The following is a 15236-nucleotide window of genomic DNA, read 5'->3' on the forward strand; positions in this document are numbered from 1 at the left end:
ATGTCTATATACACACACTATATACACATATATTTAAACATAGATATGTGCATGTGTGTATAGTGTGAGAATGTAGACATATCTGCTTACATATAAATGTGTGTGTATATACATATCTAAATATATCTATGTATGCGCAGTATGTGTGTATATGTGTGCACAGTGTGTATATACATATCTGTATAAAGTATGTAGATGTGTAAGCACACACTATACATTTGTAGAGCATGCGTATACATATCTATATATACACGTGTAAAGTATGTACACACACTGCATACATGTATGAGTATACACACACACACACACACACACAATAAGCACACATATATGTATATAAATCGGTACACAGATATATAGCTACACCCACCACCATATACATATACACAGATATTTGGGTTCATCTACAAGGTGGATCTACCTTGCTTCCTGCTGTGGAAATTCAAACCATCATCACATTAACTTTGGCAGCAGATTTAAAAAAAAACAAACCAAAAAACAGTATTTTTGGCTGAAACGGTGTAGGAGGCAGGTGACGGGGGGTTCCATATTCCATCAAGGCACTGATTATATTAATTAAAAAAAAAATAAAAATGATTCAGCTCCTCTACAGCTATCCCAGCCATGCCGTCATCCCCATACAAATCATCACGCACAAGACTTAAGACCTCTGCCAGTGGTTAAAACACTGTTTCTTTCTTTTTTTTTTTCAGCAGACCTGGTAAATACAACATAAAACCCCCAGGGTCCAGCCCAAATTGGGAAGCTAACAGTGCACTGCATGTCAGGGGATCTTAGAGGGGTCCTGTCAACAGCATCAGGGAGGCTAACAGGATTGTTTTCAGCGTCGGAGACATTTCGAGTCAAAACTCCCCTCTCTTCAAGTAGAGAAATAGAGGGCCAAGTACTCAGGCATCTATCTTCAAAGCCACCCCCCACCCCACACACCTGAAGAGCATGAATTAAATGTCTCCTTTAAGATCAAAAACACCATTTTTTTGGCCAAACCAAAATCTAAATCTTTTTCCTCCCCCAAAATAAACTTATTCTATTGCAAATAGCTGACAAACAACAAAGCTACCATGTACTGCCTCATATACCACATGTATTTGCCTCACCAAACCCAGCTGCTGGCAATTAAGAGTGCATATTATATGCAAGAAACATGGTAAAAGCGGTCTCTGTCTGTATAGGGCAAATAAAATCTACAGGCAACTACCAAGGAGCCCTGCGCCCCCCCCGCCACACATAACAGACATCCCACAGTTCACTGGTGAACCGCGCAGTAAACGGAGACCGGCCACACATGCAAAGTAATTGCCATGCCACAAAAATGGCCATCCAGCTATAAAGAGAGTCAACCAGCTACAAAGTTAGTGCCCATCTAACCCCTTCACCTGCAGACGCCTCATGTGACTCAGCAAAGCCACTTCCATTGAGCCTCAGTTTCCCCACTTGACATATCCTCCCCCTCCACCCTTTGTGAGGAGGGGGGCAGGAGGGCAGCTGAGCTCTGGGGCATTTATTAGGTACATCTAAGGCCTCAGCCAGGAGCCAACAGGGTTCGGGACTGGTTTTCACTGAAAAAAGAAGTGCTTGGGAGCTCTGAATAAAGACGCTCCCTCCAAGCCGCTCTGCTGCTGCCCTCTGCTGGACAAAGGTGGGCACTGCCAGAGCCCCAGCCTAGGGGTGGGGGGGCGCAGCTCCCAGAACCCCCTGCTCTCATGCCTTGGTCCCCACTCCATGCCCTGAGCTGGAGACAACCCAGGTGTCCAGGTTCCCAGCCACGCCGGCTCTAACCCCCACCCCAGCCCTCAATCCCCTCCCAGAGTTGAAAAGAACCCAGGTGCCTGGGCTCCCAGCCCCCCTGCTCTAATCCCCTGGCCCCCACTCTCCTCCCCAACCTGGAGAGAGCCCAGGCATCCAGCATGAGAGGCAAAATGCCCACATCCAACCAGGGGGGTTGGAGGAAGGATTGGGGGGCCTGTGTCTGGCAGTGGAGGGGCATGGGGGCCCCCCTATATCCATCCAGGAGGGGTGGGGGGCTTGATCCAGCTGGAAGCAGGGGTGGGACTGTATCCAGCTTGGGGACAGGCCCGGATGCCCACCCACAACCCAGGCATTTGCTCCTCCGACAGCTCTGGGAGGGGGAGAGAGAGAGGGAACAGAGCCCCATTCAGCCCTAACAAAGGCCCTGTTCTTCCAGTGGCCAGAGGTGTGGAGAGAGGGTGGCTTAGCCTAGCTGGGAGGCAGTGAGAACTGGACTATAAGCACAAGGGCTCGGGGCCTATGTGCCCCCCATGGCTCCGATCTGCCCCCCCCCCCCCCATGCCCCCATGAAAGGGGTCCCCCTTAAAGCCCCACCCCAACATTGAGTCTTCATGGTGAAGGAGTTAAGCCCCTCATAAGGTGTCAGGTGCTAGACAGCTCAGGTCTGTCCCCACCACCCCATCCTAAGGGGGCCACATGGACTTGGAGTGAGATGTGGGGGATCTAACCATTGGACTGCACTGCCAGCTCTGGGAGGGGAGCGGGGCCAAGGGGGTGGAAGCAGGATGCCTGGGTTCACTCCCTGCTCGGCGAGAGGAGGAAAAGCTGGGTGGTGAGATCAGGGGGAGGCTGGAAGCCTGGATGCCTGGGGTCTCTCCAGTTCTGGGAAGGGAGTGGGGACTGAGAGAAAGGGGGGCACACTGGGAAGGGAGGGAAATCTGGGGGTGCAGGGCTAGAAGTCCAGATGCCTGGGTTCCCTCCAGCTCTGGGAGGGGAGTGGGGCTAAAGGGGGCGAGGGCAGAACAGGGACTGGGAGCCCAGACACCTGGGTTCTCTCCCTATTCTGGGGAGGGAGTGGGGCTGGGAGCCCGAACGGCTGTCTCCCTCAGCACCAGTCACTGCCCTGGACCTCTCCAGCCCCCTGTGGGTGGTGAGAGCTGGGCCCACCTCCATCTCCTGGACTTCTGCCCAAAGACTCTATGCAGGATCAGGCTTGTGGCAACAAGCCTGGCACCTTCCAGCTGCCAGGGCCCCGGGCGAGGAAGCTAATTAAATCCACACATTAATTTGCAAGGCAAAATTAAATCCGTCGTCTTGCACAGTCTCTTCTTGTCAGCGCCAAAACTAAACAGGGTCAAGCTGGGACAGTGCATGGATGGGGGATCTGGCCCTGGCGAGAAGTCAGTGCTGGCCCCACTTGGGGGTGCTGTGCTGCAAGGAGTGGGGCAGGGGGTGCTGGGGGGCACCCTCCCTTCACCCACTGGGGGGCAGAAATACCCCCTGTTCTGCCCCCCATAACACAGCACCCTCTAGTGCCCGCCCCCAGAGCAGCACTAAGCCTGTAAGCACAGTGCCCCCTGCTGGGCATGTGCCAGGGTAGGTTAGTGCCACATATGCACACGTGCATGCACACACACACACACGACCCAGATTACATACATGACGGCTTTGAGGCTGTCTTATGACCCTTTGTGTGTTAGTGCCACACGCACCCCCTTGTGGTGGGCTAACACACCCTGGCCAGATGTGGGGGGGAGCAGGTGTTACAGGGAGCACCACAAGTGTGGCACTAACATGCCCTAGTCTGGGTCTGTGTGTGCATGCACAAGTGTGGGGCACTCACATACCCTCGTGTGTGTGCACACAGAGACCCAGACCAGGGCATGTGAGCACCACACCTATGTGCATGTACACACAGACGCACACCTGGGTATGTTAGCATCATACACGTGTGCACACACAAAGACATAAACCAGGATGTGAGAGTCCCACACATGTGCATGCAAACACACACAAATACTGATAAGCATACAGCACTCACACACCCTTGCCTGTGTCTGTACATGTGGTCTACTCCCTAACCAAGACCCAGAGGGATTGTGGTACCAGACACAGCACAGTACCCACCCAGCCAGTGGGTAAATTTCTGTGTGTGCCAGAGAGGAGGGTGTTTTTTTTGGCCTGGAAACATTAAAAACTGACAGCTCCTGAGTGAGAGAAGGGACTCCTTCCCTTCCCTGCTTCTGCCCAAGGGCAGGGATGGTGAACCCAGGTGTCCTGCCACCTTCCAAACGCCCCATCATGTCTCCGTCTGGGTACAGGTTGCGATTGGAGCACATGGGGGCAGGGGAGAAAAAAAACCCAAAACAACTCAGGCCCCCAGATCAGCTGGGAGAGGAAGTGCCAGTGGAATGGGGACTGCACCAACAAGGACAGGCCCGGACAGCAGGACTCTGCAGCTCTAGGCACCAAACCATCTGGGCCAATGGACAAAGGTTCGTGCCATGCCCAAACCCTGCAGGAAGCCCTTCAAGACAGGGCTGTACAGAGGGGTGGAGGCATGTGATGGTTAGTGCACACACACACACACAGTTTTGTGGACACCCAAACTAAACAACTCAGTAATGGTTGGCCCCCAGTCCATGCTAGGATGGATCTCAGACACATACAGCCCAAACACCTGGGGGACAGACAGACACACGCACACACACCCAGGTATCTAGGGGATGGACATACACCCGCCCCCAGGGGACAGATGGATGGACAGACATGCACACACACACACCCTAGGCATCCGGGGCAGACACACATATAAGCTTTTTGGGAAACCTGAACTAGACAATTTGCTTATGGCTGGTTCCAAGCCCATGCTAGGATGGATCTCACACACACACACCACAGACATCTGGGACACACACACCCACCCGCACTCTACACACTTGTATAAGCTTGTTCAGAAACTGAAACTAGACAGCTCACTAATGAGTTAATTCCCAGTCTATGCTACGGATGGATGTCAGGTGTGCACACACCCCACCACACACAACCCAGGCATCTGGGACACAAGCAATCTACACACTGGCACCTGAGTTCTGTGTGTGCATGTGTCCCGGATGCCTGGGCTCTGCATGTGGGGTGTGTGTGTCAGGTGTGTACCCCAGACGCCTGGGCTCTGTGCATGCATGTGTCCCAGACGCCTGGGCTCTGTGTGTGGGATGCGTGTGTCGGGTGTTTGTTCCAGACACCTGGGCTCTGTGTGCACGTGTCCCAGATGCCTGGGCTCTGTGTGTGGGGTGCGTGTGTAGGGTGCGTACCCCAGATGCCTGGGCTCTGTGCATGCATGTGTCCCAGACGCCTGGGCTGTGTGTGGGAGTGTGTGTGTCAGGTGTGTACCCCAGATGCCTGGGCCCTGTGTGTGCATGTGTCCTGGACGCCTGGGCTGTGTGTGGGGGGTGCGTGTGTCAGGTGTGTACCCCAGACGCCTCGGCTCTGTGTGTGCATGTGTCCCAGATGCCTGGGCTCTGTGTGTGGGGTGCGTGTGTAGGGTGCGTACCCCAGATGCCTGGGCTCTGTGCATGCATGTGTCCCAGACGCCTGGGCTGTGTGTGGGGGTGTGTGCGTCAGGTGTGTACTCCAGACGCCTGGGCTCTGTGCATGCATGTGTCCCGGACGTCTGGGCTCTGTGTGTGGGGTGCGTGTGTAGGGTGTGTACCCTGGACACCTGGGTCCCATGGGTGGGGTGCCATGCTGTGCGTGTGCACGTGTCCCGGGTGCTGGGCTCCGCACGGGGTGCGTACCCCGGAGACCCGGGCTCTGCGCGTGCCTGCATCCCGGGCGCCTGGGTTCCCTCTGCGCGTTATGCTGCAGAAATCTCTTCCCACAAGAAAAGCATACACATTACATAGAGATATACGGATCTAGGTCCCCCTCTCTCCCGACAAGCACCCCTCGTCCGCTCCCCACGGCAGTGTAACAGCAGAGACGCGGGCAGCCGTGGCCCGCAGGTTGGGAGAGAGTGGAAAATCAAGGGCACCTACGTTGAGGCCGGCAGGGCTCCTTTTCTACTGCATTGGGTGGAAAGACACGGGGCAGCCTCCGAGCAAGACCTGGGCTCCCGAGCAGGGGATGGCTTCTTGCCTAGAAAAAGGGAAAAAAAAGAAGCCGAGTGAAAGGGGGAAAATAGAGCGAGGGACAATGCCACGGGAAGACGGCCAGCGGCAGGGGCGCCGGAGACGCGTGCTGGGCATGGCAAGCCCAGAGCAGCCCCCGGCTGCGGGGAAAGGAGCTGGGGTGCGAATCCAGGGCGGCGGCGAGGGTCTTGAGGTCTCTGAAGTCAAAAGACTCCCACCGGGGCCTTCGCATGGCTGAGAGACGCCAACTCTGGAGCCAACGTGGCCGCCAGTGTGACCAACCCCCCCGGTGCGGCCCAGTCGGGAACAGGGCTTGAACTCGCGTCCCGGCGGGGGGTGGGGGGCACCCTGTGCCCTTTGCTGCCCCGGGTTTAATTCCCCTGGAGGTCTTGTAGGCTTCAATGGAGCCTCCTGCCTTCCCTGGGGGGGACCCATGGTGTCGCCATGGTGACGAGGCCTACCCAGCCCACTCAGGCCTGCGGGGCAGTACTCCCAGGGCGATGTGCCCTCCCTAAGGGGTTTATGACCCCGCCATCCGCTGTGTAGACAGAAAGCCTGACCCCACGGCGCCCTTGCTCCCCCTCAGGCCTCATTTAAGTTAAACACGTTGTCCTCGCTGCCATTTTGTCTGGGGGGCCGCAGGCAGGGACAGGCCAAGTCCCCGGGCCCCTACATCACCGCAGCAAAGACTCGCACGTGCAAAGACTTGAGTGCGTACACGCCAGAGCGGCACCTGCCACGTCACACCAGGGAACGGTTTCACAGAGGGCAAAGGCCATTCCCCCATGGGACCAGCACGATCCCCCCGGCCCCCCCGGGGTAGGGACACGCGATTGTTGGTGACCACACACTGAGCCCCGGGGTCCGGGACGCCCCCCGCCATAACCTACACGCTCAGATAAGCCGTTTCGGAAACCTGGCCTAGACAACCCCATCCCATCCACAGGGCCTCCATCTAAGCCTAGGATCCAGGGCAGGGGGGAGCCCAGGGCAGCGTCTGCCATGAGGGAGCCCCCATCCCGGGCCCGGTGACACCCAGCCTCCTGCCCGCAGCGATCTACAATCGGGCGGGTTGTAGGCAAAGGGGAACAGGCGGCGGGCGCTCGGGGCTGAGGGCTGGAGGCAGCTCCAAGGCGCGGCTCTTGGACCAGGGCACCCCACGGTCTCCAGTGCTGCGGGCAGTGCCCCGGGAACGGGGACCCCGACCTGGATTCACCAGCCCAGACGGTTCTCCTGCCCTCCGGTACATACAGCGCCTAGCACCAGAGCGTGCCCCCCCCCAGCTGGGAAGAGCAGCGGATACAGCTTTGCTGGCACGAGATGGCTCCTGGCAGCCAGCCACAGGGAGATGCCTTCTGGCGGCGCAGTCCCGTCCACACCAGAGCTGACCCCCTTGCCCTCAGGCACCGACAACGGATTAAGCCCAGCTCTGCTCTCGGCCTCCGTGAGCACCAGAGCCCTGAAGCTCGCCGATCCGGAGCTCTCCAGAGCCACCCGCTGCACCCCGCCGCCCTGCACAGAGACCCTAGGACAGCACTGTTCAGTTGGATTTCTCCTTTGCCGCCTCGCCAGCCCTCAAAAGCGCTTCAGTTCCCTTCCCTCTCCCTCTGCGTGGCTGCAGGCAGCTCCTTAATTTGCTCTCCATCGTAATCTTCACCCTCTGGCTTCTCCAGTTCAAAAGCATCCACCCTTCTTTGCAAAGCAAAGGATCCCAGGTTCATAAAGCAGCCGGCAAGGGACGCATCTGAAGCTGCGGGAGATGGAGCAGGGGTGGAGAGAAGAATGCAACACAGCTGGAACAGGGCAGCTGTGGCCTTCGGAGGGGACGGCTGTATCAACTGCATAGGGACGGAGTTATACTGGGAGAAGCCATTGTATATGGACACTCACCGTGATCCCAGCACAGCTGAACCCACCACAGTTTTACCCCTGTTTCATTCAAAGCTAAAAGCAACAGTGATTTAACTCAGCCCTGTGCAAACCAACAGCAATAGCCTCTTTAAGGAGGGTTAAAGGATACATGCGTCCACAAGCCAGTCCCTTATGCCATGGTAAAAGACGCTACTGGCCCCCTTTTGCCAAGACCTGATCAACAGTCTGCCTTCCAAAAGCGAAAAATAAGCAAAGCACAGATCTTATTTAGGGGAAGCGTGTGGTTTTCCAGGAAATACGGTATATGAAGCAGAGACAAATCCTCATCAGCAGGTCTCACATTTAACCTTGCAGAGAGGGAAGGGGAAAAAGAAAAATGTAAGCAGAGGTGTTTGCTTTCGCTGCCTGGGACTGGAGCTGCTTGTTATCAAAGCCCAGATGGGGGAAAAAGGAGATAGCAGGGAGTAACCAAGGCCAGGCGGGGCTGATCCAAAGAATGCACAGCATCTGCAAATGCTGGTTCAGCGAGCTGGGTATGCCAAGAATCCAGGGGATTTTAGTGGGGGAGAAGACCAAAAAAACAAAAATCAAGGGGGAGAAAACAAATAAGGCATGCATAGAAGAGAGGATGAGACAAGTGTCTATTCTGCAGCTGGAATTTCTTCTGAAGCTGCATTTTCTGCTTCTGGACTGGGGGGAATTAATCGCGGTGGCAGGGATTCTCTGGCCAGGCCTCCCCTGGAGCCAGTTCTGGAGGGGAAGGAAAGGAAGCTGAAGGCAGAACGGCTGATGGGACAGGGGGAGCGCAGGGTTGGGAACTGAAAGCAGGGCAGCTGATGGGGCTGGGGGCACAGGGCCAGGCGCTGAAAGCAGTGCAGCTGATGGGGCAGGGGATATGCAGGGCCGCAGGCTGAGAGCAGAGTGCCCAATGGGGCACGAGGGGTGCAGGGCCAGGGGCAGAGAGCAAAGCAACTGATGGGGCGGGGGGCACAGGGATGGGCACCAAAAGCAGAGCACTAGATGGGGCAGGGAGAGCAGAAAGCAGAGCAGGTGATGGGGCAGGGAGCAGAGAGCAAAGCAGCCAATGGGGCAGGGGGCACAGGGCTGGACACTGAAAGCAGAGCAATGGATGGGGAAGGGGGCCGAAAGCAGAGCAGCCGATGGGGTGAAGGAACGCAGGGCTACAAGCCGAGAGCAGAGCAGCCAATGGGGCAGGGAGCAGGGATCTGTGGCACTCAGGGGGAGCACAGGGCTAATTTCCAGCCCACGCCACGTTAGATCATCAAGGAGGAAAGACTCACGGAGCAGATTCTGGCTCCCAGTAGGGTAGACTGGCTGGAAACTTGCCCCGAATTCTCCTTCTTTCTTCCGTCGGAAAGCAAAGTAAGACTGTGGGGACCTTTGCTCCCTGGTGCCGGGCTAAAGCCACCGCGTTCCCTCTGAATCAGAGCTCCCAGCTTCACGCATGACTGATTCCAGCCACAAAAAAAAAAAAAAAAAGGGCCGTGAAGGAATTTTGCAGAAGAAATCAGAGCAGCTAGGCAAGCTGCCTTGGGGGGCGGGGGCAAAACAGCCCAGCCCCCTGCCTCAGGCAGGATCAGGCCCGTCTGCCCTAGTCCAGGCTTTTCCCAACCTGCTCCAACTCCCACTCACAGCACAGGGTGTTATACTTAGCCGTTGCCCAGACCTTCAACCCAGAGCTGGCTGCACAGCCCAGCACAGGACCCCCTTGAATAGGCCCTGGGTGCAGCCAGGGGACCTTGTCCAGGCCAGGAAAGCGCGGGTTCAAATCCCACCCCCCACCCTTAGAGAAATGGGCTATCCCCTGCTCCAGTGAGAAATCAGAGCTTCCCCGCGGTGTCCTGGCTCAACAGCATTAGCCTTCATGGAACGCAAAGCCTGCGCTGGCCAAGTTTCCCAACTCCGTGCAGCCCATACCTCCTCTCTCACACTTCACATGTTTCCACTAATTGAGAGCCTGTCCTGACACGCGTGTCCCTTCCTGCCGGGCACAGATTAAAGTGTGACGCTTCCAGACAAGGATTTCAGCCATCGGAGCTAAATCTCTCCCTGGAGGTTCAATAAGAATCCCAAGAGCGGCACAGAAAATCAGGAGATTTGTTTAAATAGATGGGGTGGGGGGAGTTTAGTATGGGGGCACGGGGCAGGGGGTCAAAGCAGAGCAGCCAATGGGGAAGGGGGGAGCAGGGCAGGGAATAGAGAGAAGAGTGACCGATGGGGCAGGGGGCACAGGGCAGGGCAACCAATAGGCCAGGGGAGAGAGCTGAGAGCAGAGCAGCCGATGGGACCAGGGAGCGCGGGCCCAGGCACCACAACCAGAGTGGCCAGTGGGCCAGGGAGGGAGCCAAGAGCAGAGCAGCCGATGAGCCAGGAAGATTGCCGCTCCCCCCCCCATTATGGCACTGAGTTCGGGGTGGACAAGAAGCAGCTATAACTGCAGTTCCTTTTTAACTAATCAAGGCCAACACAGGGCAAGACTTTAACGATTCTCCCTTGTTTAAACTGAAGGGCTGAGCAGGAATGGGGGGCAACATTCACCAAGCGCCTTTCTCCAGCTGTTTGCCAGGCATCAGCATTGAAGACGCAGGAAAGGAAACCTTAAACCAGCTCTATCTTGGAACAGTTGCTGCCTCAAGTCTCTCTTTCCCCACATGCTTGTTGGAACAACTTTCAATTGTTAATGCCCTCCAGCGACATGTCCCACAATGCTCTGCTGCCTGGCACTGGGGTAGGAGCTCTAAACACCAATATAGCCAAACAGGCCGTCCTAGCCTGGACGACTCCTTAGCAAAGAGGCATGGGGCCTCTAAATCCCCACAACTAGCCAATGAAATACTGTATCTCTCGCACTATGTGCCCCATAACTTCCCTGCTTTGCACTCTGCCATTCAAAAAAAACAAACAAACAATTTTTCCCCCTTTTGAAACCAAATGGAACAGGCCAAAAAGCCAAATCTTCAGCTCAACTCAGTCTCTTTTTCCTGCCTGTGCAAAAGCTACCATTTCAAGCTTTGCACAAAGGCTCAGCCAAAAGCTGAAACCCTAGCTGCTGCTGAAGACAGGTGTCCAGGGCTGGATCCATGATTTGAAAGAGAACTAACAAGTCTCCAAGACAAACTCAGGAGGAGAGAGACCAGGCAGTTAACTGGCAGCAGAACTGCCCTAAGAAAGATTAGCTTGATTAGCGGAACATCCAGACCCTTGAGCAAAGAGACTGTTGTTACTGCCTCCGGAGAAAAGAGCGATGAGCCGTTAAAGTGAGCAGACTTCCTCAGCTGCCTGAATACCAGTGCCACAGCTGCTGCAAGCTGGAATCAAAGTAGGGAGCTTGTATCCTAGGCAGAGAATCAGCTTCCCCACTTAATAAGCATCCAACTCTTGTGGGTAAGGAGGAGGGTACATATTGTGCATCAGAGAATACAGTAGCAGGCAAACCATCCCTAAGTGTTGAAAGAGACATCCAGAACTGCAAGGCAACAGCGAGGATCCAGTACAACTCCTCCTAGCAAAATGGGGTTAAGAGAAGTCTTACTGGGAGCACTGGAAACTGGTGGTAGTAGTGGGATCTCCTCATCGAGCTGGGAGAAACCTTCAGTGAAGGCCTCGAGGGGTTAAGAGCAGTTTTCCCTACCCTGAGTGCACCCCAAACCAGTCACACCAGTTCTTCTAGTCCCCCACAGCACTGGATTGCAAGCCCAGAGGGCTGAGGTTCTGTCAGGAGTGGTAGAGGCCAAGCCAGCAGCGTGGAGCAGAGGTAGGAGAGGGGAGGTGTTGGCTCCGGGTTCAGATCTTACCCACAGGGAAGGGAACAAAGAACAGAGCAGCCGATGAGGAAGACAGCACAGGGCAGGGGGCCAAAATCAGCACGGCCAATGGGGCAGGGGCACAGCTTTACCATATTTCTGGCATATAAACGCCCCCTGCAGTTTCAAGCAGCCGTATGCCAGACAATACAGTAACATCCCCAGTCCCAGCAACTGTCCCCTCCCCCGCCATAGGGATCTCTTGCTGCTCCTGCCCAGCTGGCTCCACAGAGCCCTTTGCAAGCAAAATTGCAGGGCCCGAGAATCCGAAATAGCCCAGAGCCCCACAAGGGCCAGCAGGTGGGGGGAGCGGGAGGTGACGGAGGGGTCAGGACGGCTAATTTGGGAGGCAGATGCTCTGTGCTATATTTAGCTTTGCCAGGATCCCTGGGCTGGCTGAGACCCAAGAGCGATTAGGCCGGGGAAAGGGGCTGGGGGCAGAGGGCTGGGTCAGTCACACAACCTCAGTGTGCCTCAATTTCCCCAAGTACGAGCTCCACCCCCCATCCGAATTGAATTACAGGGGGTAAGATGATAGGATGATGAAGCAGCCAGAGGACTGAGCGGGCCAGAGACTGGGCAATACTGATACTGAGGGTGGGGGGCAGGAAAAACAGGACAGACAGGAAGCCTGACCATTCAGGAAACGTGAATACAAGGAACGGTCTCACCAGATCAGGACGGGGAAGGAAAGAGGGACTGGCAGGGAGTTTCTTCTTTGCAAGCCAGTGTCAGCTTCACTGTGCTGGAGAACCCAGGCGTCCCGGCTCCCAACCCCTCTGCTCTCACCCCACCCCACCCTCGCCCAGAGCTGCACAGTACCCAGGCGTCCGGGCTCCCAGCTCTTATCTCCCCTCCGCAGGGGGCAGGGAGCAGAGCTTCGCCCCTCGCAAGCGGACCTGGGAACCCGGGAGACGCGTGTTGCCAGCACATGCATGCGAGTTTTAACATGGGGAGGTTGGTGGCTGTGACCCTCCAGTGCAGCTCCCAGGGGGAAAACTAGCTCCCCGGCCCCAGGACCCCCACACCATACAGGGCAGGAGAAAGAGGGGGCATGACTGGGGGGGGGGGGGAAAGCTCAGAGTCCCTCCCCACCCCCCCACATAGAGCACTCAGGGTGGCATGATGAGCAGTTATCGTGGTGACAGCATCCACAGCCCAGCCGCACCACGAACCCTGGCGTCCAGGACCTGCACATGCGTGCGGACAAGAGATCCTGACAGCCACGCAAGCAGCCTCGAGGGGAGGCTGGGGTCACCTCCCCTGCCCTGTGGGGAGGGAAACTGAGGCATGGGGAAAGGAAGGTTCAGGATAGAACCAGCTGTCTGGACACTCCCAGCCTCCACTCCCCTCCCAGAGCTGGCGGCACCCCAGGCGTCCGGGCACCCAGCCCTCACAAAGGCACCTTCCCCTATCGCAGCGCCCTGAAAGATAGCAGCTAAATCGAATCCCTGCGGCAAGCGCTCACCCCAGCCTTTGGAAGCTAAGTCCCACAATCATTAACCCGCCCCGCTTAATTGACTTGGGTAATGAGTCCTAAATTGAAAATTAATTAATAATTACCAGGTAGCAACACTACCTGGAGCGCGAACCCAGGTGTCCGAGCACCCAGCCCCTCCCCTGCTCCAACCCCTCACCCCCGCTCGCCTCCCACACCTAGAGAGGACCCAGGGGTCCGGGCTCCCAACCAGCACCTAATCCCTTCCTAGGGCTGGGAGGGGACCCAAGAGTGGGCTCCCAGCCCCACTGCTTTAACCCCTCACACCTACTCCCCTCCTAAAAGCCATACCCAGGTGTCCCGGGTCCCCTGCTCTCACAGCCCAGCACAGCTCTCCTCCCAGAGCTGGAGGGAACCCAGGTGTCCGGGGTCCCAGCGCCCCCCTCCCCCCCTTGGCAATTGTAGTCCAGGGCTCCCTGGCTCTCCCACCTTGCTTTGGCCACTGGCTGGACTACCTTTCCCACAATGCACTGGGGTCAGCCATCTAGGATGGTGTCATACCAAGGTGCAGGATGGGAGATAGAGTCCAGCCACTGACTCTGAAGCTCAGGGGCGAAGGGGGTGGGAGGTGCACTAGAGAGCAGGTCCTACAATGCACTGGGATCAGCCCTCTTGTCTGGGGAGGGTTAAGCCCCTGGCACAGATGCATGATGGGGAGTGTAGTCTATTCTGTCATTTTGGACTTGGGAGCTGAAGGGGGAAAGACTATATTTCCCAGGAAGCACCAGGGCTTCAAAGCAACCCCTCCAGGGGCATTATACTCAGCTGCCAACACGCCCTTTCCAGGAGGTGGGCGCATCTGTTATACTCACGTGTGTCCCAGATGCACGTGGTGTGTCCCGGATACCTGGGTCCTGTGTGGATGTGTTTGGGGGCTGGGGGTGTTACAGACGGGGCAGGGTGGGGGGTTGCCTGGGGCTGTGAGTCAGAGGTATACCAGTATCCCTTCCCAGTTTGAACACTGGAAAATCAGGGCCCTATTCCCAGTTCAAGCCAGTTTGAGGGTCAGAAACCAGAGTCCTAGTCTCAGTCCATGGGGCAGGAATCAGAACCCTGCTCCCAGTCCAGACCACTAGAGATCAGAGCCCTAATCCCAGTACACCCCAGTACGAGGGTCAGAAACCAAAGCCTCAGAACCAGTCTACCCCAGTACAAGGGTCAGGGATCAGAGCCCTAGTCTCAGTCCACACCAGTACAAATCAGAGCCCTGTTCCCAGTCCACCCTAGTATGAGGGTCAGGAATCACAGCTCTATCCCCAGTCTACCCGAGTACAGATCAGAGCCCCAGTCCCAGTCCGCCCCAGTACAAGGGTCAGAAACCAGAGCCCTACTTCCAGTCTGCACCAGTACAAGGTGCAGGAATCAGAGCCCTATTCCCAGTCCATGCTAGTACAGATCAGAGCCCTAATCCCAGTCCACCCCAGTATGAGAGGCAGAATCCAGAGCCCCCTTCCCAGTCCTCACCAGTCACCAGCCTCTGCCCCACGGCAGGCCCAGAAGCAGCAAACTGGCCCAGTACAATGCCAGGGCACAACCCAGTAAGCCCCAGTTTCTCCCTGGCCAGAGGAAGAAGGCAGGGAAGGGGAGACTGGGAGGCCTGGCTTGGCGCCAGCGCCCTGAAAGGAGCCAGGCCTGGTTCCCATCACGCGGCTGGGCCGGAGCCAGCTGAATAATTACCAGCGAGGACAAGTTGTTAAGTGAGGAGATCGTTATCTCGGACCTGTGCTGAGAGGCCCCTGCGGCTCCCAGCCAATGGCAGGGAGACCCCCACATTCAAGCCATGCCCCCTTTCCCAGCAGCCAATTGGATCCCTTTTTGCTACACATTCAGTATGGACTAGTCCCATATACTCACCTAATGTCCACACGTCCCAGTCTGCACCCTCCCATTGCAGTCCAGTCCACACTCCTAAGACACAGACCCATGAACAGCTAGAGGTAGACACTGGTCCATATTGAAGGATAGCGCCTGGCCTGTTGCAGGCAACTGGGACCACTGGGGCTTGACGGACTGGAGGGTCAGAGCAGCTCTGGACCAGCGCATCGACACCAGTCCCTATGAAGGGGGAAGAGAACCTCAGTCTGGTCCATATCAGAACATTATAGACCAGTCCCTATTGCGGGGGCAGGGGAGAGGATCTGT

At 56.5% G+C, this 15236-nt stretch overlaps 1 protein-coding gene across 5 annotated transcripts in view; it reads right to left on the reverse strand.

Moving 5' to 3' along the window:
- PC (pyruvate carboxylase) overlaps positions 1 to 15236 on the reverse strand; it is a 62924-nt gene that overhangs the window by 46384 nt on the left and 1304 nt on the right. For 3 of the 5 annotated variants that reach the window (XM_059718395.1, XM_059718397.1, XM_059718396.1), the window contains exons 1-2: positions 9074 to 9275; positions 5808 to 5907 (exon numbers count right to left, since the gene is read on the reverse strand). The gene's annotated coding sequence lies outside the window, so the exon portion shown is untranslated. Of the gene's footprint in view, positions 1 to 5807; positions 5908 to 9073; positions 9276 to 14948; positions 15149 to 15236 lie in introns of those variants that run through there. The other 2 variants (XM_059718398.1, XM_059718399.1) reach the window with 2 other exon arrangements.

Source organism: Alligator mississippiensis, chromosome 15, assembly GCF_030867095.1.
Source record: "Alligator mississippiensis isolate rAllMis1 chromosome 15, rAllMis1, whole genome shotgun sequence".
NCBI classification, from domain to species: Eukaryota; Metazoa; Chordata; order Crocodylia; family Alligatoridae; genus Alligator; species Alligator mississippiensis.